The 19,988-nt window shown below is 69.6% G+C and overlaps 10 non-coding genes across 10 annotated transcripts; all 10 read left to right on the forward strand.

Annotated features, from left to right (window-relative positions):
* Window positions 1-1,762: 1,762 nt before the first annotated feature.
* On the forward strand, window positions 1,763-1,881 carry LOC132650466 (5S ribosomal RNA). Its single transcript, XR_009588828.1, has one exon. It is a non-coding gene; the product is annotated as a 5S ribosomal RNA (ribosomal RNA).
* A 1,777-nt stretch (window positions 1,882-3,658) lies between these two features.
* LOC132650467 (5S ribosomal RNA) lies at window positions 3,659-3,777 on the forward strand. Its single transcript, XR_009588829.1, has one exon. It is a non-coding gene; the product is annotated as a 5S ribosomal RNA (ribosomal RNA).
* Window positions 3,778-5,553: 1,776 nt separating this feature from the next.
* LOC132650468 (5S ribosomal RNA) lies at window positions 5,554-5,672 on the forward strand. The gene has a single exon (XR_009588830.1). It is a non-coding gene; the product is annotated as a 5S ribosomal RNA (ribosomal RNA).
* Window positions 5,673-7,459: 1,787 nt separating this feature from the next.
* Window positions 7,460-7,578, forward strand: LOC132650469 (5S ribosomal RNA). The gene has a single exon (XR_009588831.1). It is a non-coding gene; the product is annotated as a 5S ribosomal RNA (ribosomal RNA).
* A 1,772-nt stretch (window positions 7,579-9,350) lies between these two features.
* LOC132650470 (5S ribosomal RNA) lies at window positions 9,351-9,469 on the forward strand. The gene has a single exon (XR_009588832.1). It is a non-coding gene; the product is annotated as a 5S ribosomal RNA (ribosomal RNA).
* Window positions 9,470-11,268: 1,799 nt separating this feature from the next.
* On the forward strand, window positions 11,269-11,387 carry LOC132650448 (5S ribosomal RNA). Its single transcript, XR_009588810.1, has one exon. It is a non-coding gene; the product is annotated as a 5S ribosomal RNA (ribosomal RNA).
* A 1,777-nt stretch (window positions 11,388-13,164) lies between these two features.
* On the forward strand, window positions 13,165-13,283 carry LOC132650471 (5S ribosomal RNA). The gene has a single exon (XR_009588833.1). It is a non-coding gene; the product is annotated as a 5S ribosomal RNA (ribosomal RNA).
* Window positions 13,284-15,063: 1,780 nt separating this feature from the next.
* LOC132650472 (5S ribosomal RNA) lies at window positions 15,064-15,182 on the forward strand. Its single transcript, XR_009588834.1, has one exon. It is a non-coding gene; the product is annotated as a 5S ribosomal RNA (ribosomal RNA).
* A 1,793-nt stretch (window positions 15,183-16,975) lies between these two features.
* LOC132650474 (5S ribosomal RNA) lies at window positions 16,976-17,094 on the forward strand. The gene has a single exon (XR_009588836.1). It is a non-coding gene; the product is annotated as a 5S ribosomal RNA (ribosomal RNA).
* A 1,804-nt stretch (window positions 17,095-18,898) lies between these two features.
* On the forward strand, window positions 18,899-19,017 carry LOC132650475 (5S ribosomal RNA). The gene has a single exon (XR_009588837.1). It is a non-coding gene; the product is annotated as a 5S ribosomal RNA (ribosomal RNA).
* Window positions 19,018-19,988: the final 971 nt, after the last annotated feature.

Here is a 19,988-nt window from a genome sequence, read left to right on the forward strand (position 1 = left end):
GAGCCTGTTTTCCAAAGGGGCTTTGCGTCGGCTTCTGCAAAGCTCTGTGGCCCGGGCCGGGCGGGGCCACGCCCAGGGCCACCCCCACGCCACCCCACCCCACCCCCCGCCAAGCCAAGGGGCGCCCCCGTCCGCCCTGGCTGCGGGCTGGCCCGGCGGAGCCAGCCAGCCAGCCAGCCAGCCCTCGGGCTGGACCCCGCACCGGGGATAGGGGGTGGCCCCAGGGCGGGGATCCCAGGACCTCAGTGGAGGGGCCGCGGGGGAGGCCGTCTTGACTCGCGTGGAGCCTTCGAACCCCACATCCTGGGCTGGTGGCGGAGCTCTGCAGAGTCCGTCAGTCCGGGCGGCTGTGTCCACGCTGCCCAACCAGAGTCTCCTCCTCCTCGTCCTCCTCCTCCTGCCTGGTGGGTCGGTGGGTGTGGGTTTTGGTGTGTGTGGGTGTGGGTGTGGGTGTGGGTGGGTGGGTGGGTGGGTGGCTGGGTGGGTGGGGACCTCAGCGGTTCACGGAGGAGGCAGTGTCTGAACTAGAGGAGGGAGGAGTTGGATGGACGGCTGGCTGGATGGATGATAGATGAATGATGGATGAGTGGATGGTGGATGGATGGATGGATGGATGGATGGATGGATGGATGGATGATGGAAGAATGGATGGATGGGTGGATGGATGGATGGATAGATGATTTGTGGATGGGTTGATGGATGGAAGGATGGACTGATGATGGAAGAATGGCTGGATGGGTGGATGGATGATGGCTGGCTGGCTGGCTGGCGGCTGGCTGGCAGCACGCTTGTGGCAGTGGGCTGGGAGGGGAGGGACCACAGAGCCGGAAGAGCGGGCCCTCAAGTTCCCAAGAGAGAAGGAGCCTGAGCGGGGCCGCCAAGCACAGCCAGTGTCCCCTGCAACTGGACTCGAGCCTTGGGACGTCGGGCTGGACACGTCCTGAGGGGACGATTAGGAGGAGGAGGAGGAGGAGGAGGAGGAGTTGGAGACAGTTCCCCCGGGGTGAGGGAGGGATGCCGGGCGGGCACCCAAATCCGGCAAGGGCCCCGGGAGAGCACGGGCAGGGCGGCGTGTACCCGGGTTCGTCCGGGAGGATGACCCAGGCCAGCCAGCCTCCTCGCCCTCGCCCACCGTGGCACGTCCCCCGCCGGCCAGTGAGCGGTAGCCACTCGCTGAAGGCAGGGAAAGCGGCAGCAAGGGCGGGGCGGGGCGGGGCGGGGCGGGGCCTGTAACCCACGAGTGACCCCAGCGCCCCGATGGGCAGATGCCCAAGGCGACCCCCCCACGCCTTGTCCAGCGGGGATCCAGAGAGAGGCCCACGGCTCAGACCGAGGAGGGCTCTCTCGGGCTCCGAGGCAGGGAGGGGCCTGCCTGGCCCCCGACCCAGGTGGGGCGAGTCGGGGTCCAGTGCCAAGCCCTGCCCTGGACGGCGCGGCGGGCGGCCCCGAGGCGAGGCGTCGGCGAGAGCCAAGGAGCCCTGGAGGCCCCGGCCGGGGGGTGCGGGGTGGGGGAGTGGGGTGTGGCGGGGGCAAGGCTGGCCCCTGAGCAGAGCCGAGCAGGTTCTAGGTCGCGCGCCCTCCGGCCGCCCGGCCCGTGGGCCCTGGTCCGTGCTGCGGGAGCGGGGAGGGGCTCGGGGAGGGCCCAGGGGCGGCCGGGGGGTGGGCTGGGCTCGGCTGGGCTCGGCTGTCGTCGGGGGCGGGCCGGGGAGCGCGGCCGCAGGCGCGGAGCAGGCTCTTGGGCGGCGCGGAGACGGGCTCGTGCGTCTACGGCCATACCACCCTGAACGCGCCCGATCTCGTCTGATCTCGGAAGCTAAGCAGGGTCGGGCCTGGTTAGTACTTGGATGGGAGACCGCCTGGGAATACCGGGTGCTGTAGGCTTTTTTTTTCTGGCAGGAAGGAGCCTGTTTTCCAAAGGGGCTTTGCGTCGGCTTCTGCAAAGCTCTGTGGCCCGGGCCGGGCGGGGCCACGCCCAGGGCCACCCCCACGCCACCCCACCCCACCCCCCGCCAAGCCAAGGGGCGCCCCCGTCCGCCCTGGCTGCGGGCTGGCCCGGCGGAGCCAGCCAGCCAGCCCTCGGGCTGGACCCCGCACCGGGGATAGGGGGTGGCCCCAGGGCGGGGATCCCAGGACCTCAGTGGAGGGGCCGCGGGGGAGGCCGTCTTGACTCGCGTGGAGCCTTCGAACCCCACATCCTGGGCTGGTGGCGGAGCTCTGCAGAGTCCGTCAGTCCGGGCGGCTGTGTCCACGCTGCCCAACCAGAGTCTCCTCCTCCTCGTCCTCCTCCTCCTGCCTGGTGGGTCGGTGGGTGTGGGTTTTGGTGTGTGTGGGTGTGGGTGTGGGTGGGTGGGTGGGTGGGTGGCTGGGTGGGTGGGGACCTCAGCGGTTCACGGAGGAGGCAGTGTCTGAACTAGAGGAGGGAGGAGTTGGATGGACGGCTGGCTGGATGGATGATAGATGAATGATGGATGAGTGGATGGTGGATGGATGGATGGATGGATGGATGGATGGATGGATGGATGATGGAAGAATGGATGGATGGGTGGATGGATGGATGGATAGATGATTTGTGGATGGGTTGATGGATGGAAGGATGGACTGATGATGGAAGAATGGCTGGATGGGTGGATGGATGATGGCTGGCTGGCTGGCTGGCGGCTGGCTGGCAGCACGCTTGTGGCAGTGGGCTGGGAGGGGAGGGACCACAGAGCCGGAAGAGCGGGCCCTCAAGTTCCCAAGAGAGAAGGAGCCTGAGCGGGGCCGCCAAGCACAGCCAGTGTCCCCTGCAACTGGACTCGAGCCTTGGGACGTCGGGCTGGACACGTCCTGAGGGGACGATTAGGAGGAGGAGGAGGAGGAGGAGGAGGAGTTGGAGACAGTTCCCCCGGGGTGAGGGAGGGATGCCGGGCGGGCACCCAAATCCGGCAAGGGCCCCGGGAGAGCACGGGCAGGGCGGCGTGTACCCGGGTTCGTCCGGGAGGATGACCCAGGCCAGCCAGCCTCCTCGCCCTCGCCCACCGTGGCACGTCCCCCGCCGGCCAGTGAGCGGTAGCCACTCGCTGAAGGCAGGGAAAGCGGCAGCAAGGGCGGGGCGGGGCGGGGCGGGGCGGGGCGGGGCGGGGCCTGTAACCCACGAGTGACCCCAGCGCCCCGATGGGCAGATGCCCAAGGCGACCCCCCCACGCCTTGTCCAGCGGGGATCCAGAGAGAGGCCCACGGCTCAGACCGAGGAGGGCTCTCTCGGGCTCCGAGGCAGGGAGGGGCCTGCCTGGCCCCCGACCCAGGTGGGGCGAGTCGGGGTCCAGTGCCAAGCCCTGCCCTGGACGGCGCGGCGGGCGGCCCCGAGGCGAGGCGTCGGCGAGAGCCAAGGAGCCCTGGAGGCCCCGGCCGGGGGGTGCGGGGTGGGGGAGTGGGGTGTGGCGGGGGCAAGGCTGGCCCCTGAGCAGAGCCGAGCAGGTTCTAGGTCGCGCGCCCTCCGGCCGCCCGGCCCGTGGGCCCTGGTCCGTGCTGCGGGAGCGGGGAGGGGCTCGGGGAGGGCCCAGGGGCGGCCGGGGGGTGGGCTGGGCTCGGCTGGGCTCGGCTGTCGTCGGGGGCGGGCCGGGGAGCGCGGCCGCAGGCGCGGAGCAGGCTCTTGGGCGGCGCGGAGACGGGCTCGTGCGTCTACGGCCATACCACCCTGAACGCGCCCGATCTCGTCTGATCTCGGAAGCTAAGCAGGGTCGGGCCTGGTTAGTACTTGGATGGGAGACCGCCTGGGAATACCGGGTGCTGTAGGCTTTTTTTTTCTGGCAGGAAGGAGCCTGTTTTCCAAAGGGGCTTTGCGTCGGCTTCTGCAAAGCTCTGTGGCCCGGGCCGGGCGGGGCCACGCCCAGGGCCACCCCCACGCCACCCCACCCCACCCCCCGCCAAGCCAAGGGGCGCCCCCGTCCGCCCTGGCTGCGGGCTGGCCCGGCGGAGCCAGCCAGCCAGCCCTCGGGCTGGACCCCGCACCGGGGATAGGGGGTGGCCCCAGGGCGGGGATCCCAGGACCTCAGTGGAGGGGCCGCGGGGGAGGCCGTCTTGACTCGCGTGGAGCCTTCGAACCCCACATCCTGGGCTGGTGGCGGAGCTCTGCAGAGTCCGTCAGTCCGGGCGGCTGTGTCCACGCTGCCCAACCAGAGTCTCCTCCTCCTCGTCCTCCTCCTCCTGCCTGGTGGGTCGGTGGGTGTGGGTTTTGGTGTGTGTGGGTGTGGGTGTGGGTGGGTGGGTGGGTGGGTGGCTGGGTGGGTGGGGACCTCAGCGGTTCACGGAGGAGGCAGTGTCTGAACTAGAGGAGGGAGGAGTTGGATGGACGGCTGGCTGGCTGGATGATAGATGAATGATGGATGAGTGGATGGTGGATGGATGGATGGATGGATGGATGGATGATGGAAGAATGGATGGATGGGTGGATGGATGGATGGATGGATGGATAGATGATTTGTGGATGGGTTGATGGATGGAAGGATGGACTGATGATGGAAGAATGGCTGGATGGGTGGATGGATGATGGCTGGCTGGCTGGCTGGCGGCTGGCTGGCAGCACGCTTGTGGCAGTGGGCTGGGAGGGGAGGGACCACAGAGCCGGAAGAGCGGGCCCTCAAGTTCCCAAGAGAGAAGGAGCCTGAGCGGGGCCGCCAAGCACAGCCAGTGTCCCCTGCAACTGGACTCGAGCCTTGGGACGTCGGGCTGGACACGTCCTGAGGGGACGATTAGGAGGAGGAGGAGGAGGAGGAGGAGGAGGAGGAGGAGGAGTTGGAGACAGTTCCCCCGGGGTGAGGGAGGGATGCCGGGCGGGCACCCAAATCCGGCAAGGGCCCCGGGAGAGCACGGGCAGGGCGGCGTGTACCCGGGTTCGTCCGGGAGGATGACCCAGGCCAGCCAGCCTCCTCGCCCTCGCCCACCGTGGCACGTCCCCCGCCGGCCAGTGAGCGGTAGCCACTCGCTGAAGGCAGGGAAAGCGGCAGCAAGGGCGGGGCGGGGCGGGGCGGGGCGGGGCCTGTAACCCACGAGTGACCCCAGCGCCCCGATGGGCAGATGCCCAAGGCGACCCCCCCCACGCCTTGTCCAGCGGGGATCCAGAGAGAGGCCCACGGCTCAGACCGAGGAGGGCTCTCTCGGGCTCCGAGGCAGGGAGGGGCCTGCCTGGCCCCCGACCCAGGTGGGGCGAGTCGGGGTCCAGTGCCAAGCCCTGCCCTGGACGGCGCGGCGGGCGGCCCCGAGGCGAGGCGTCGGCGAGAGCCAAGGAGCCCTGGAGGCCCCGGCCGGGGGGTGCGGGGTGGGGGAGTGGGGTGTGGCGGGGGCAAGGCTGGCCCCTGAGCAGAGCCGAGCAGGTTCTAGGTCGCGCGCCCTCCGGCCGCCCGGCCCGTGGGCCCTGGTCCGTGCTGCGGGAGCGGGGAGGGGCTCGGGGAGGGCCCAGGGGCGGCCGGGGGGTGGGCTGGGCTCGGCTGGGCTCGGCTGTCGTCGGGGGCGGGCCGGGGAGCGCGGCCGCAGGCGCGGAGCAGGCTCTTGGGCGGCGCGGAGACGGGCTCGTGCGTCTACGGCCATACCACCCTGAACGCGCCCGATCTCGTCTGATCTCGGAAGCTAAGCAGGGTCGGGCCTGGTTAGTACTTGGATGGGAGACCGCCTGGGAATACCGGGTGCTGTAGGCTTTTTTTTTCTGGCAGGAAGGAGCCTGTTTTCCAAAGGGGCTTTGCGTCGGCTTCTGCAAAGCTCTGTGGCCCGGGCCGGGCGGGGCCACGCCCAGGGCCACCCCCACGCCACCCCACCCCACCCCCCGCCAAGCCAAGGGGCGCCCCCGTCCGCCCTGGCTGCGGGCTGGCCCGGCGGAGCCAGCCAGCCAGCCCTCGGGCTGGACCCCGCACCGGGGATAGGGGGTGGCCCCAGGGCGGGGATCCCAGGACCTCAGTGGAGGGGCCGCGGGGGAGGCCGTCTTGACTCGCGTGGAGCCTTCGAACCCCACATCCTGGGCTGGTGGCGGAGCTCTGCAGAGTCCGTCAGTCCGGGCGGCTGTGTCCACGCTGCCCAACCAGAGTCTCCTCCTCCTCGTCCTCCTCCTCCTGCCTGGTGGGTCGGTGGGTGTGGGTTTTGGTGTGTGTGGGTGTGGGTGTGGGTGGGTGGGTGGGTGGGTGGCTGGGTGGGTGGGGACCTCAGCGGTTCACGGAGGAGGCAGTGTCTGAACTAGAGGAGGGAGGAGTTGGATGGACGGCTGGCTGGATGGATGATAGATGAATGATGGATGAGTGGATGGTGGATGGATGGATGGATGGATGGATGGATGGATGGATGATGGAAGAATGGATGGATGGGTGGATGGATGGATGGATAGATGATTTGTGGATGGGTTGATGGATGGAAGGATGGACTGATGATGGAAGAATGGCTGGATGGGTGGATGGATGATGGCTGGCTGGCTGGCTGGCGGCTGGCTGGCAGCACGCTTGTGGCAGTGGGCTGGGAGGGGAGGGACCACAGAGCCGGAAGAGCGGGCCCTCAAGTTCCCAAGAGAGAAGGAGCCTGAGCGGGGCCGCCAAGCACAGCCAGTGTCCCCTGCAACTGGACTCGAGCCTTGGGACGTCGGGCTGGACACGTCCTGAGGGGACGATTAGGAGGAGGAGGAGGAGGAGGAGGAGGAGGAGGAGGAGGAGGAGGAGGAGGAGTTGGAGACAGTTCCCCCGGGGTGAGGGAGGGATGCCGGGCGGGCACCCAAATCCGGCAAGGGCCCCGGGAGAGCACGGGCAGGGCGGCGTGTACCCGGGTTCGTCCGGGAGGATGACCCAGGCCAGCCAGCCTCCTCGCCCTCGCCCACCGTGGCACGTCCCCCGCCGGCCAGTGAGCGGTAGCCACTCGCTGAAGGCAGGGAAAGCGGCAGCAAGGGCGGGGCGGGGCGGGGCGGGGCGGGGCCTGTAACCCACGAGTGACCCCAGCGCCCCGATGGGCAGATGCCCAAGGCGACCCCCCCACGCCTTGTCCAGCGGGGATCCAGAGAGAGGCCCACGGCTCAGACCGAGGAGGGCTCTCTCGGGCTCCGAGGCAGGGAGGGGCCTGCCTGGCCCCCGACCCAGGTGGGGCGAGTCGGGGTCCAGTGCCAAGCCCTGCCCTGGACGGCGCGGCGGGCGGCCCCGAGGCGAGGCGTCGGCGAGAGCCAAGGAGCCCTGGAGGCCCCGGCCGGGGGGTGCGGGGTGGGGGAGTGGGGTGTGGCGGGGGCAAGGCTGGCCCCTGAGCAGAGCCGAGCAGGTTCTAGGTCGCGCGCCCTCCGGCCGTCCGGCCCGTGGGCCCTGGTCCGTGCTGCGGGAGCGGGGAGGGGCTCGGGGAGGGCCCAGGGGCGGCCGGGGGGTGGGCTGGGCTCGGCTGGGCTCGGCTGTCGTCGGGGGCGGGCCGGGGAGCGCGGCCGCAGGCGCGGAGCAGGCTCTTGGGCGGCGCGGAGACGGGCTCGTGCGTCTACGGCCATACCACCCTGAACGCGCCCGATCTCGTCTGATCTCGGAAGCTAAGCAGGGTCGGGCCTGGTTAGTACTTGGATGGGAGACCGCCTGGGAATACCGGGTGCTGTAGGCTTTTTTTTTCTGGCAGGAAGGAGCCTGTTTTCCAAAGGGGCTTTGCGTCGGCTTCTGCAAAGCTCTGTGGCCCGGGCCGGGCGGGGCCACGCCCAGGGCCACCCCCACGCCACCCCACCCCACCCCCCGCCAAGCCAAGGGGCGCCCCCGTCCGCCCTGGCTGCGGGCTGGCCCGGCGGAGCCAGCCAGCCAGCCCTCGGGCTGGACCCCGCACCGGGGATAGGGGGTGGCCCCAGGGCGGGGATCCCAGGACCTCAGTGGAGGGGCCGCGGGGGAGGCCGTCTTGACTCGCGTGGAGCCTTCGAACCCCACATCCTGGGCTGGTGGCGGAGCTCTGCAGAGTCCGTCAGTCCGGGCGGCTGTGTCCACGCTGCCCAACCAGAGTCTCCTCCTCCTCGTCCTCCTCCTCCTGCCTGGTGGGTCGGTGGGTGTGGGTTTTGGTGTGTGTGGGTGTGGGTGTGGGTGGGTGGGTGGGTGGGTGGCTGGGTGGGTGGGGACCTCAGCGGTTCACGGAGGAGGCAGTGTCTGAACTAGAGGAGGGAGGAGTTGGATGGACGGCTGGCTGGATGGATGATAGATGAATGATGGATGAGTGGATGGTGGATGGATGGATGGATGGATGGATGATGGAAGAATGGATGGATGGGTGGATGGATGGATGGATGGATGGATAGATGATTTGTGGATGGGTTGATGGATGGAAGGATGGACTGATGATGGAAGAATGGCTGGATGGGTGGATGGATGATGGCTGGCTGGCTGGCTGGCGGCTGGCTGGCAGCACGCTTGTGGCAGTGGGCTGGGAGGGGAGGGACCACAGAGCCGGAAGAGCGGGCCCTCAAGTTCCCAAGAGAGAAGGAGCCTGAGCGGGGCCGCCAAGCACAGCCAGTGTCCCCTGCAACTGGACTCGAGCCTTGGGACGTCGGGCTGGACACGTCCTGAGGGGACGATTAGGAGGAGGAGGAGGAGGAGGAGGAGGAGGAGGAGGAGGAGTTGGAGACAGTTCCCCCGGGGTGAGGGAGGGATGCCGGGCGGGCACCCAAATCCGGCAAGGGCCCCGGGAGAGCACGGGCAGGGCGGCGTGTACCCGGGTTCGTCCGGGAGGATGACCCAGGCCAGCCAGCCTCCTCGCCCTCGCCCACCGTGGCACGTCCCCCGCCGGCCAGTGAGCGGTAGCCACTCGCTGAAGGCAGGGAAAGCGGCAGCAAGGGCGGGGCGGGGCGGGGCGGGGCGGGGCCTGTAACCCACGAGTGACCCCAGCGCCCCGATGGGCAGATGCCCAAGGCGACCCCCCCCACGCCTTGTCCAGCGGGGATCCAGAGAGAGGCCCACGGCTCAGACCGAGGAGGGCTCTCTCGGGCTCCGAGGCAGGGAGGGGCCTGCCTGGCCCCCGACCCAGGTGGGGCGAGTCGGGGTCCAGTGCCAAGCCCTGCCCTGGACGGCGCGGCGGGCGGCCCCGAGGCGAGGCGTCGGCGAGAGCCAAGGAGCCCTGGAGGCCCCGGCCGGGGGGTGCGGGGTGGGGGAGTGGGGTGTGGCGGGGGCAAGGCTGGCCCCTGAGCAGAGCCGAGCAGGTTCTAGGTCGCGCGCCCTCCGGCCGCCCGGCCCGTGGGCCCTGGTCCGTGCTGCGGGAGCGGGGAGGGGCTCGGGGAGGGCCCAGGGGCGGCCGGGGGGTGGGCTGGGCTCGGCTGGGCTCGGCTGTCGTCGGGGGCGGGCCGGGGAGCGCGGCCGCAGGCGCGGAGCAGGCTCTTGGGCGGCGCGGAGACGGGCTCGTGCGTCTACGGCCATACCACCCTGAACGCGCCCGATCTCGTCTGATCTCGGAAGCTAAGCAGGGTCGGGCCTGGTTAGTACTTGGATGGGAGACCGCCTGGGAATACCGGGTGCTGTAGGCTTTTTTTTTCTGGCAGGAAGGAGCCTGTTTTCCAAAGGGGCTTTGCGTCGGCTTCTGCAAAGCTCTGTGGCCCGGGCCGGGCGGGGCCACGCCCAGGGCCACCCCCACGCCACCCCACCCCACCCCCCGCCAAGCCAAGGGGCGCCCCCGTCCGCCCTGGCTGCGGGCTGGCCCGGCGGAGCCAGCCAGCCAGCCCTCGGGCTGGACCCCGCACCGGGGATAGGGGGTGGCCCCAGGGCGGGGATCCCAGGACCTCAGTGGAGGGGCCGCGGGGGAGGCCGTCTTGACTCGCGTGGAGCCTTCGAACCCCACATCCTGGGCTGGTGGCGGAGCTCTGCAGAGTCCGTCAGTCCGGGCGGCTGTGTCCACGCTGCCCAACCAGAGTCTCCTCCTCCTCGTCCTCCTCCTCCTGCCTGGTGGGTCGGTGGGTGTGGGTTTTGGTGTGTGTGGGTGTGGGTGTGGGTGGGTGGGTGGGTGGGTGGCTGGGTGGGTGGGGACCTCAGCGGTTCACGGAGGAGGCAGTGTCTGAACTAGAGGAGGGAGGAGTTGGATGGACGGCTGGCTGGATGGATGATAGATGAATGATGGATGAGTGGATGGTGGATGGATGGATGGATGGATGGATGGATGGATGGATGGATGGATGATGGAAGAATGGATGGATGGGTGGATGGATGGATGGATAGATGATTTGTGGATGGGTTGATGGATGGAAGGATGGACTGATGATGGAAGAATGGCTGGATGGGTGGATGGATGATGGCTGGCTGGCTGGCTGGCGGCTGGCTGGCAGCACGCTTGTGGCAGTGGGCTGGGAGGGGAGGGACCACAGAGCCGGAAGAGCGGGCCCTCAAGTTCCCAAGAGAGAAGGAGCCTGAGCGGGGCCGCCAAGCACAGCCAGTGTCCCCTGCAACTGGACTCGAGCCTTGGGACGTCGGGCTGGACACGTCCTGAGGGGACGATTAGGAGGAGGAGGAGGAGGAGGAGGAGGAGGAGGAGGAGGAGGAGGAGGAGGAGGAGTTGGAGACAGTTCCCCCGGGGTGAGGGAGGGATGCCGGGCGGGCACCCAAATCCGGCAAGGGCCCCGGGAGAGCACGGGCAGGGCGGCGTGTACCCGGGTTCGTCCGGGAGGATGACCCAGGCCAGCCAGCCTCCTCGCCCTCGCCCACCGTGGCACGTCCCCCGCCGGCCAGTGAGCGGTAGCCACTCGCTGAAGGCAGGGAAAGCGGCAGCAAGGGCGGGGCGGGGCGGGGCGGGGCGGGGCCTGTAACCCACGAGTGACCCCAGCGCCCCGATGGGCAGATGCCCAAGGCGACCCCCCCCACGCCTTGTCCAGCGGGGATCCAGAGAGAGGCCCACGGCTCAGACCGAGGAGGGCTCTCTCGGGCTCCGAGGCAGGGAGGGGCCTGCCTGGCCCCCGACCCAGGTGGGGCGAGTCGGGGTCCAGTGCCAAGCCCTGCCCTGGACGGCGCGGCGGGCGGCCCCGAGGCGAGGCGTCGGCGAGAGCCAAGGAGCCCTGGAGGCCCCGGCCGGGGGGTGCGGGGTGGGGGAGTGGGGTGTGGCGGGGGCAAGGCTGGCCCCTGAGCAGAGCCGAGCAGGTTCTAGGTCGCGCGCCCTCCGGCCGCCCGGCCCGTGGGCCCTGGTCCGTGCTGCGGGAGCGGGGAGGGGCTCGGGGAGGGCCCAGGGGCGGCCGGGGGGTGGGCTGGGCTCGGCTGGGCTCGGCTGTCGTCGGGGGCGGGCCGGGGAGCGCGGCCGCAGGCGCGGAGCAGGCTCTTGGGCGGCGCGGAGACGGGCTCGTGCGTGTACGGCCATACCACCCTGAACGCGACCGATCTCGTCTGATCTCGGAAGCTAAGCAGGGTCGGGCCTGGTTAGTACTTGGATGGGAGACCGCCTGGGAATACCGGGTGCTGTAGGCTTTTTTTTTCTGGCAGGAAGGAGCCTGTTTTCCAAAGGGGCTTTGCGTCGGCTTCTGCAAAGCTCTGTGGCCCGGGCCGGGCGGGGCCACGCCCAGGGCCACCCCCACGCCACCCCACCCCACCCCCCGCCAAGCCAAGGGGCGCCCCCGTCCGCCCTGGCTGCGGGCTGGCCCGGCGGAGCCAGCCAGCCAGCCAGCCAGCCCTCGGGCTGGACCCCGCACCGGGGATAGGGGGTGGCCCCAGGGCGGGGATCCCAGGACCTCAGTGGAGGGGCCGCGGGGGAGGCCGTCTTGACTCGCGTGGAGCCTTCGAACCCCACATCCTGGGCTGGTGGCGGAGCTCTGCAGAGTCCGTCAGTCCGGGCGGCTGTGTCCACGCTGCCCAACCAGAGTCTCCTCCTCCTCGTCCTCCTCCTCCTGCCTGGTGGGTCGGTGGGTGTGGGTTTTGGTGTGTGTGGGTGTGGGTGTGGGTGTGGGTGGGTGGGTGGGTGGGTGGCTGGGTGGGTGGGGACCTCAGCGGTTCACGGAGGAGGCAGTGTCTGAACTAGAGGAGGGAGGAGTTGGATGGACGGCTGGCTGGATGGATGATAGATGAATGATGGATGAGTGGATGGTGGATGGATGGATGGATGGATGGATGGATGGATGGATGATGGAAGAATGGATGGATGGGTGGATGGATGGATGGATAGATGATTTGTGGATGGGTTGATGGATGGAAGGATGGACTGATGATGGAAGAATGGCTGGATGGGTGGATGGATGATGGCTGGCTGGCTGGCTGGCGGCTGGCTGGCAGCACGCTTGTGGCAGTGGGCTGGGAGGGGAGGGACCACAGAGCCGGAAGAGCGGGCCCTCAAGTTCCCAAGAGAGAAGGAGCCTGAGCGGGGCCGCCAAGCACAGCCAGTGTCCCCTGCAACTGGACTCGAGCCTTGGGACGTCGGGCTGGACACGTCCTGAGGGGACGATTAGGAGGAGGAGGAGGAGGAGGAGGAGGAGTTGGAGACAGTTCCCCCGGGGTGAGGGAGGGATGCCGGGCGGGCACCCAAATCCGGCAAGGGCCCCGGGAGAGCACGGGCAGGGCGGCGTGTACCCGGGTTCGTCCGGGAGGATGACCCAGGCCAGCCAGCCTCCTCGCCCTCGCCCACCGTGGCACGTCCCCCGCCGGCCAGTGAGCGGTAGCCACTCGCTGAAGGCAGGGAAAGCGGCAGCAAGGGCGGGGCGGGGCGGGGCGGGGCGGGGCCTGTAACCCACGAGTGACCCCAGCGCCCCGATGGGCAGATGCCCAAGGCGACCCCCCCACGCCTTGTCCAGCGGGGATCCAGAGAGAGGCCCACGGCTCAGACCGAGGAGGGCTCTCTCGGGCTCCGAGGCAGGGAGGGGCCTGCCTGGCCCCCGACCCAGGTGGGGCGAGTCGGGGTCCAGTGCCAAGCCCTGCCCTGGACGGCGCGGCGGGCGGCCCCGAGGCGAGGCGTCGGCGAGAGCCAAGGAGCCCTGGAGGCCCCGGCCGGGGGGTGCGGGGTGGGGGAGTGGGGTGTGGCGGGGGCAAGGCTGGCCCCTGAGCAGAGCCGAGCAGGTTCTAGGTCGCGCGCCCTCCGGCCGCCCGGCCCGTGGGCCCTGGTCCGTGCTGCGGGAGCGGGGAGGGGCTCGGGGAGGGCCCAGGGGCGGCCGGGGGGTGGGCTGGGCTCGGCTGGGCTCGGCTGTCGTCGGGGGCGGGCCGGGGAGCGCGGCCGCAGGCGCGGAGCAGGCTCTTGGGCGGCGCGGAGACGGGCTCGTGCGTCTACGGCCATACCACCCTGAACGCGCCCGATCTCGTCTGATCTCGGAAGCTAAGCAGGGTCGGGCCTGGTTAGTACTTGGATGGGAGACCGCCTGGGAATACCGGGTGCTGTAGGCTTTTTTTTTCTGGCAGGAAGGAGCCTGTTTTCCAAAGGGGCTTTGCGTCGGCTTCTGCAAAGCTCTGTGGCCCGGGCCGGGCGGGGCCACGCCCAGGGCCACCCCCACGCCACCCCACCCCACCCCCCCGCCAAGCCAAGGGGCGCCCCCGTCCGCCCTGGCTGCGGGCTGGCCCGGCGGAGCCAGCCAGCCAGCCCTCGGGCTGGACCCCGCACCGGGGATAGGGGGTGGCCCCAGGGCGGGGATCCCAGGACCTCAGTGGAGGGGCCGCGGGGGAGGCCGTCTTGACTCGCGTGGAGTCTTCGAACCCCACATCCTGGGCTGGTGGCGGAGCTCTGCAGAGTCCGTCAGTCCGGGCGGCTGTGTCCACGCTGCCCAACCAGAGTCTCCTCCTCCTCGTCCTCCTCCTCCTGCCTGGTGGGTCGGTGGGTGTGGGTTTTGGTGTGTGTGGGTGTGGGTGTGGGTGTGGGTGGGTGGGTGGGTGGCTGGGTGGGTGGGGACCTCAGCGGTTCACGGAGGAGGCAGTGTCTGAACTAGAGGAGGGAGGAGTTGGATGGACGGCTGGCTGGATGGATGATAGATGAATGATGGATGAGTGGATGGTGGATGGATGGATGGATGGATGGATGGATGATGGAAGAATGGATGGATGGGTGGATGGATGGATGGATGGATGGATAGATGATTTGTGGATGGGTTGATGGATGGAAGGATGGACTGATGATGGAAGAATGGCTGGATGGGTGGATGGATGATGGCTGGCTGGCTGGCTGGCGGCTGGCTGGCAGCACGCTTGTGGCAGTGGGCTGGGAGGGGAGGGACCACAGAGCCGGAAGAGCGGGCCCTCAAGTTCCCAAGAGAGAAGGAGCCTGAGCGGGGCCGCCAAGCACAGCCAGTGTCCCCTGCAACTGGACTCGAGCCTTGGGACGTCGGGCTGGACACGTCCTGAGGGGACGATTAGGAGGAGGAGGAGGAGGAGGAGGAGGAGGAGGAGGAGGAGTTGGAGACAGTTCCCCCGGGGTGAGGGAGGGATGCCGGGCGGGCACCCAAATCCGGCAAGGGCCCCGGGAGAGCACGGGCAGGGCGGCGTGTACCCGGGTTCGTCCGGGAGGATGACCCAGGCCAGCCAGCCTCCTCGCCCTCGCCCACCGTGGCACGTCCCCCGCCGGCCAGTGAGCGGTAGCCACTCGCTGAAGGCAGGGAAAGCGGCAGCAAGGGCGGGGCGGGGCGGGGCGGGGCGGGGCCTGTAACCCACGAGTGACCCCAGCGCCCCGATGGGCAGATGCCCAAGGCGACCCCCCCACGCCTTGTCCAGCGGGGATCCAGAGAGAGGCCCACGGCTCAGACCGAGGAGGGCTCTCTCGGGCTCCGAGGCAGGGAGGGGCCTGCCTGGCCCCCGACCCAGGTGGGGCGAGTCGGGGTCCAGTGCCAAGCCCTGCCCTGGACGGCGCGGCGGGCGGCCCCGAGGCGAGGCGTCGGCGAGAGCCAAGGAGCCCTGGAGGCCCCGGCCGGGGGGGTGCGGGGTGGGGGAGTGGGGTGTGGCGGGGGCAAGGCTGGCCCCTGAGCAGAGCCGAGCAGGTTCTAGGTCGCGCGCCCCTCCGGCCGCCCGGCCCGTGGGCCCTGGTCCGTGCTGCGGGAGCGGGGAGGGGCTCGGGGAGGGCCCAGGGGCGGCCGGGGGGTGGGCTGGGCTCGGCTGGGCTCGGCTGTCGTCGGGGGCGGGCCGGGGAGCGCGGCCGCAGGCGCGGAGCAGGCTCTTGGGCGGCGCGGAGACGGGCTCGTGCGTCTACGGCCATACCACCCTGAACGCGCCCGATCTCGTCTGATCTCGGAAGCTAAGCAGGGTCGGGCCTGGTTAGTACTTGGATGGGAGACCGCCTGGGAATACCGGGTGCTGTAGGCTTTTTTTTTCTGGCAGGAAGGAGCCTGTTTTCCAAAGGGGCTTTGCGTCGGCTTCTGCAAAGCTCTGTGGCCCGGGCCGGGCGGGGCCACGCCCAGGGCCACCCCCACGCCACCCCACCCCACCCCCCGCCAAGCCAAGGGGCGCCCCCGTCCGCCCTGGCTGCGGGCTGGCCCGGCGGAGCCAGCCAGCCAGCCCTCGGGCTGGACCCCGCACCGGGGATAGGGGGTGGCCCCAGGGCGGGGATCCCAGGACCTCAGTGGAGGGGCCGCGGGGGAGGCCGTCTTGACTCGCGTGGAGCCTTCGAACCCCACATCCTGGGCTGGTGGCGGAGCTCTGCAGAGTCCGTCAGTCCGGGCGGCTGTGTCCACGCTGCCCAACCAGAGTCTCCTCCTCCTCGTCCTCCTCCTCCTGCCTGGTGGGTCGGTGGGTGTGGGTTTTGGTGTGTGTGGGTGTGGGTGTGGGTGGGTGGGTGGGTGGGTGGCTGGGTGGGTGGGGACCTCAGCGGTTCACGGAGGAGGCAGTGTCTGAACTAGAGGAGGGAGGAGTTGGATGGACGGCTGGCTGGATGGATGATAGATGAATGATGGATGAGTGGATGGTGGATGGATGGATGGATGGATGGATGGATGGATGGATGGATGGATGATGGAAGAATGGATGGATGGGTGGATGGATGGATGGATAGATGATTTGTGGATGGGTTGATGGATGGAAGGATGGACTGATGATGGAAGAATGGCTGGATGGGTGGATGGATGATGGCTGGCTGGCTGGCTGGCAGCACGCTTGTGGCAGTGGGCTGGGAGGGGAGGGACCACAGAGCCGGAAGAGCGGGCCCTCAAGTTCCCAAGAGAGAAGGAGCCTGAGCGGGGCCGCCAAGCACAGCCAGTGTCCCCTGCAACTGGACTCGAGCCTTGGGACGTCGGGCTGGACACGTCCTGAGGGGACGATTAGGAGGAGGAGGAGGAGGAGGAGGAGGAGGAGGAGGAGGAGGAGGAGGAGGAGGAGGAGGAGTTGGAGACAGTTCCCCCGGGGTGAGGGAGGGATGCCGGGCGGGCACCCAAATCCGGCAAGGGCCCCGGGAGAGCACGGGCAGGGCGGCGTGTACCCGGGTTCGTCCGGGAGGATGACCCAGGCCAGCCAGCCTCCTCGCCCTCGCCCACCGTGGCACGTCCCCCGCCGGCCAGTGAGCGGTAGCCACTCGCTGAAGGCAGGGAAAGCGGCAGCAAGGGCGGGGCGGGGCGGGGCGGGGCGGGGCCTGTAACCCACGAGTGACCCCAGCGCCCCGATGGGCAGATGCCCAAGGCGACCCCCCCACGCCTTGTCCAGCGGGGATCCAGAGAGAGGCCCACGGCTCAGACCGAGGAGGGCTCTCTCGGGCTCCGAGGCAGGGAGGGGCCTGCCTGGCCCCCGACCCAGGTGGGGCGAGTCGGGGTCCAGAGCCAAGCCCTGCCCTGGACGGCGCGGCGGGCGGCCCCGAGGCGAGGCGTCGGCGAGAGCCAAGGAGCCCTGGAGGCCCCGGCCGGGGGGTGCGGGGTGGGGGAGTGGGGTGTGGCGGGGGCAAGGCTGGCCCCTGAGCAGAGCCGAGCAGGTTCTAGGTCGCGCGCCCTCCGGCCGCCCGGCCCGTGGGCCCTGGTCCGTGCTGCGGGAGCGGGGAGGGGCTCGGGGAGGGCCCAGGGGCGGCCGGGGGGTGGGCTGGGCTCGGCTGGGCTCGGCTGTCGTCGGGGGCGGGCCGGGGAGCGCGGCCGCAGGCGCGGAGCAGGCTCTTGGGCGGCGCGGAGACGGGCTCGTGCGTCTACGGCCATACCACCCTGAACGCGCCCGATCTCGTCTGATCTCGGAAGCTAAGCAGGGTCGGGCCTGGTTAGTACTTGGATGGGAGACCGCCTGGGAATACCGGGTGCTGTAGGCTTTTTTTTTCTGGCAGGAAGGAGCCTGTTTTCCAAAGGGGCTTTGCGTCGGCTTCTGCAAAGCTCTGTGGCCCGGGCCGGGCGGGGGCCACGCCCAGGGCCACCCCCACGCCACCCCACCCCACCCCCCGCCAAGCCAAGGGGCGCCCCCGTCCGCCCTGGCTGCGGGCTGGCCCGGCGGAGCCAGCCAGCCAGCCAGCCAGCCCTCGGGCTGGACCCCGCACCGGGGATAGGGGGTGGCCCCAGGGCGGGGATCCCAGGACCTCAGTGGAGGGGCCGCGGGGGAGGCCGTCTTGACTCGCGTGGAGCCTTCGAACCCCACATCCTGGGCTGGTGGCGGAGCTCTGCAGAGTCCGTCAGTCCGGGCGGCTGTGTCCACGCTGCCCAACCAGAGTCTCCTCCTCCTCGTCCTCCTCCTCCTGCCTGGTGGGTCGGTGGGTGTGGGTTTTGGTGTGTGTGGGTGTGGGTGTGGGTGTGGGTGGGTGGGTGGGTGGGTGGCTGGGTGGGTGGGGACCTCAGCGGTTCACGGAGGAGGCAGTGTCTGAACTAGAGGAGGGAGGAGTTGGATGGACGGCTGGCTGGATGGATGATAGATGAATGATGGATGAGTGGATGGTGGATGGATGGATGGATGGATGGATGGATGATGGAAGAATGGATGGATGGATGGGTGGATGGATGGATGGATGGATGGATAGATGATTTGTGGATGGGTTGATGGATGGAAGGATGGACTGATGATGGAAGAATGGCTGGATGGGTGGATGGATGATGGCTGGCTGGCTGGCTGGCGGCTGGCTGGCAGCACGCTTGTGGCAGTGGGCTGGGAGGGGAGGGACCACAGAGCCGGAAGAGCGGGCCCTCAAGTTCCCAAGAGAGAAGGAGCCTGAGCGGGGCCGCCAAGCACAGCCAGTGTCCCCTGCAACTGGACTCGAGCCTTGGGACGTCGGGCTGGACACGTCCTGAGGGGACGATTAGGAGGAGGAGGAGGAGGAGGAGGAGGAGGAGGAGGAGGAGGAGGAGGAGGAGGAGTTGGAGACAGTTCCCCCGGGGTGAGGGAGGGATGCCGGGCGGGCACCCAAATCCGGCAAGGGCCCCGGGAGAGCACGGGCAGGGCGGCGTGTACCCGGGTTCGTCCGGGAGGATGACCCAGGCCAGCCAGCCTCCTCGCCCTCGCCCACCGTGGCACGTCCCCCGCCGGCCAGTGAGCGGTAGCCACTCGCTGAAGGCAGGGAAAGCGGCAGCAAGGGCGGGGCGGGGCGGGGCGGGGCCTGTAACCCACGAGTGACCCCAGCGCCCCGATGGGCAGATGCCCAAGGCGACCCCCCCACGCCTTGTCCAGCGGGGATCCAGAGAGAGGCCCACGGCTCAGACCGAGGAGGGCTCTCTCGGGCTCCGAGGCAGGGAGGGGCCTGCCTGGCCCCCGACCCAGGTGGGGCGAGTCGGGGTCCAGTGCCAAGCCCTGCCCTGGACGGCGCGGCGGGCGGCCCCGAGGCGAGGCGTCGGCGAGAGCCAAGGAGCCCTGGAGGCCCCGGCCGGGGGGTGCGGGGTGGGGGAGTGGGGTGTGGCGGGGGCAAGGCTGGCCCCTGAGCAGAGCCGAGCAGGTTCTAGGTCGCGCGCCCTCCGGCCGCCCGGCCCGTGGGCCCTGGTCCGTGCTGCGGGAGCGGGGAGGGGCTCGGGGAGGGCCCAGGGGCGGCCGGGGGGTGGGCTGGGCTCGGCTGGGCTCGGCTGTCGTCGGGGGCGGGCCGGGGAGCGCGGCCGCAGGCGCGGAGCAGGCTCTTGGGCGGCGCGGAGACGGGCTCGTGCGTCTACGGCCATACCACCCTGAACGCGCCCGATCTCGTCTGATCTCGGAAGCTAAGCAGGGTCGGGCCTGGTTAGTACTTGGATGGGAGACCGCCTGGGAATACCGGGTGCTGTAGGCTTTTTTTTTCTGGCAGGAAGGAGCCTGTTTTCCAAAGGGGCTTTGCGTCGGCTTCTGCAAAGCTCTGTGGCCCGGGCCGGGCGGGGCCACGCCCAGGGCCACCCCCACGCCACCCCACCCCACCCCCCGCCAAGCCAAGGGGCGCCCCCGTCCGCCCTGGCTGCGGGCTGGCCCGGCGGAGCCAGCCAGCCAGCCCTCGGGCTGGACCCCGCACCGGGGATAGGGGGTGGCCCCAGGGCGGGGATCCCAGGACCTCAGTGGAGGGGCCGCGGGGGAGGCCGTCTTGACTCGCGTGGAGCCTTCGAACCCCACATCCTGGGCTGGTGGCGGAGCTCTGCAGAGTCCGTCAGTCCGGGCGGCTGTGTCCACGCTGCCCAACCAGAGTCTCCTCCTCCTCGTCCTCCTCCTCCTGCCTGGTGGGTCGGTGGGTGTGGGTTTTGGTGTGTGTGGGTGTGGGTGTGGGTGGGTGGGTGGGTGGGTGGGTGGCTGGGTGGGTGGGGACCTCAGCGGTTCACGGAGGAGGCAGTGTCTGAACTAGAGGAGGGAGGAGTTGGATGGACGGCTGGCTGGATGGATGATAGATGAATGATGGATGAGTGGATGGTGGATGGATGGATGGATGGATGGATGGATGGATGGATGGATGATGGAAGAATGGATGGATGGGTGGATGGATGGATGGATAGATGATTTGTGGATGGGTTGATGGATGGAAGGATGGACTGATGATGGAAGAATGGCTGGATGGGTGGATGGATGATGGCTGGCTGGCTGGCTGGCGGCTGGCTGGCAGCACGCTTGTGGCAGTGGGCTGGGAGGGGAGGGACCACAGAGCCGGAAGAGCGGGCCCTCAAGTTCCCAAGAGAGAAGGAGCCTGAGCGGGGCCGCCAAGCACAGCCAGTGTCCCCTGCAACTGGACTCGAGCCTTGGGACGTCGGGCTGGACACGTCCTGAGGGGACGATTAGGAGGAG

Source organism: Meriones unguiculatus, assembly GCF_030254825.1.
Source record: "Meriones unguiculatus strain TT.TT164.6M chromosome 10 unlocalized genomic scaffold, Bangor_MerUng_6.1 Chr10_unordered_Scaffold_79, whole genome shotgun sequence".
Taxonomy (NCBI): Eukaryota; Metazoa; Chordata; class Mammalia; order Rodentia; family Muridae; genus Meriones; species Meriones unguiculatus.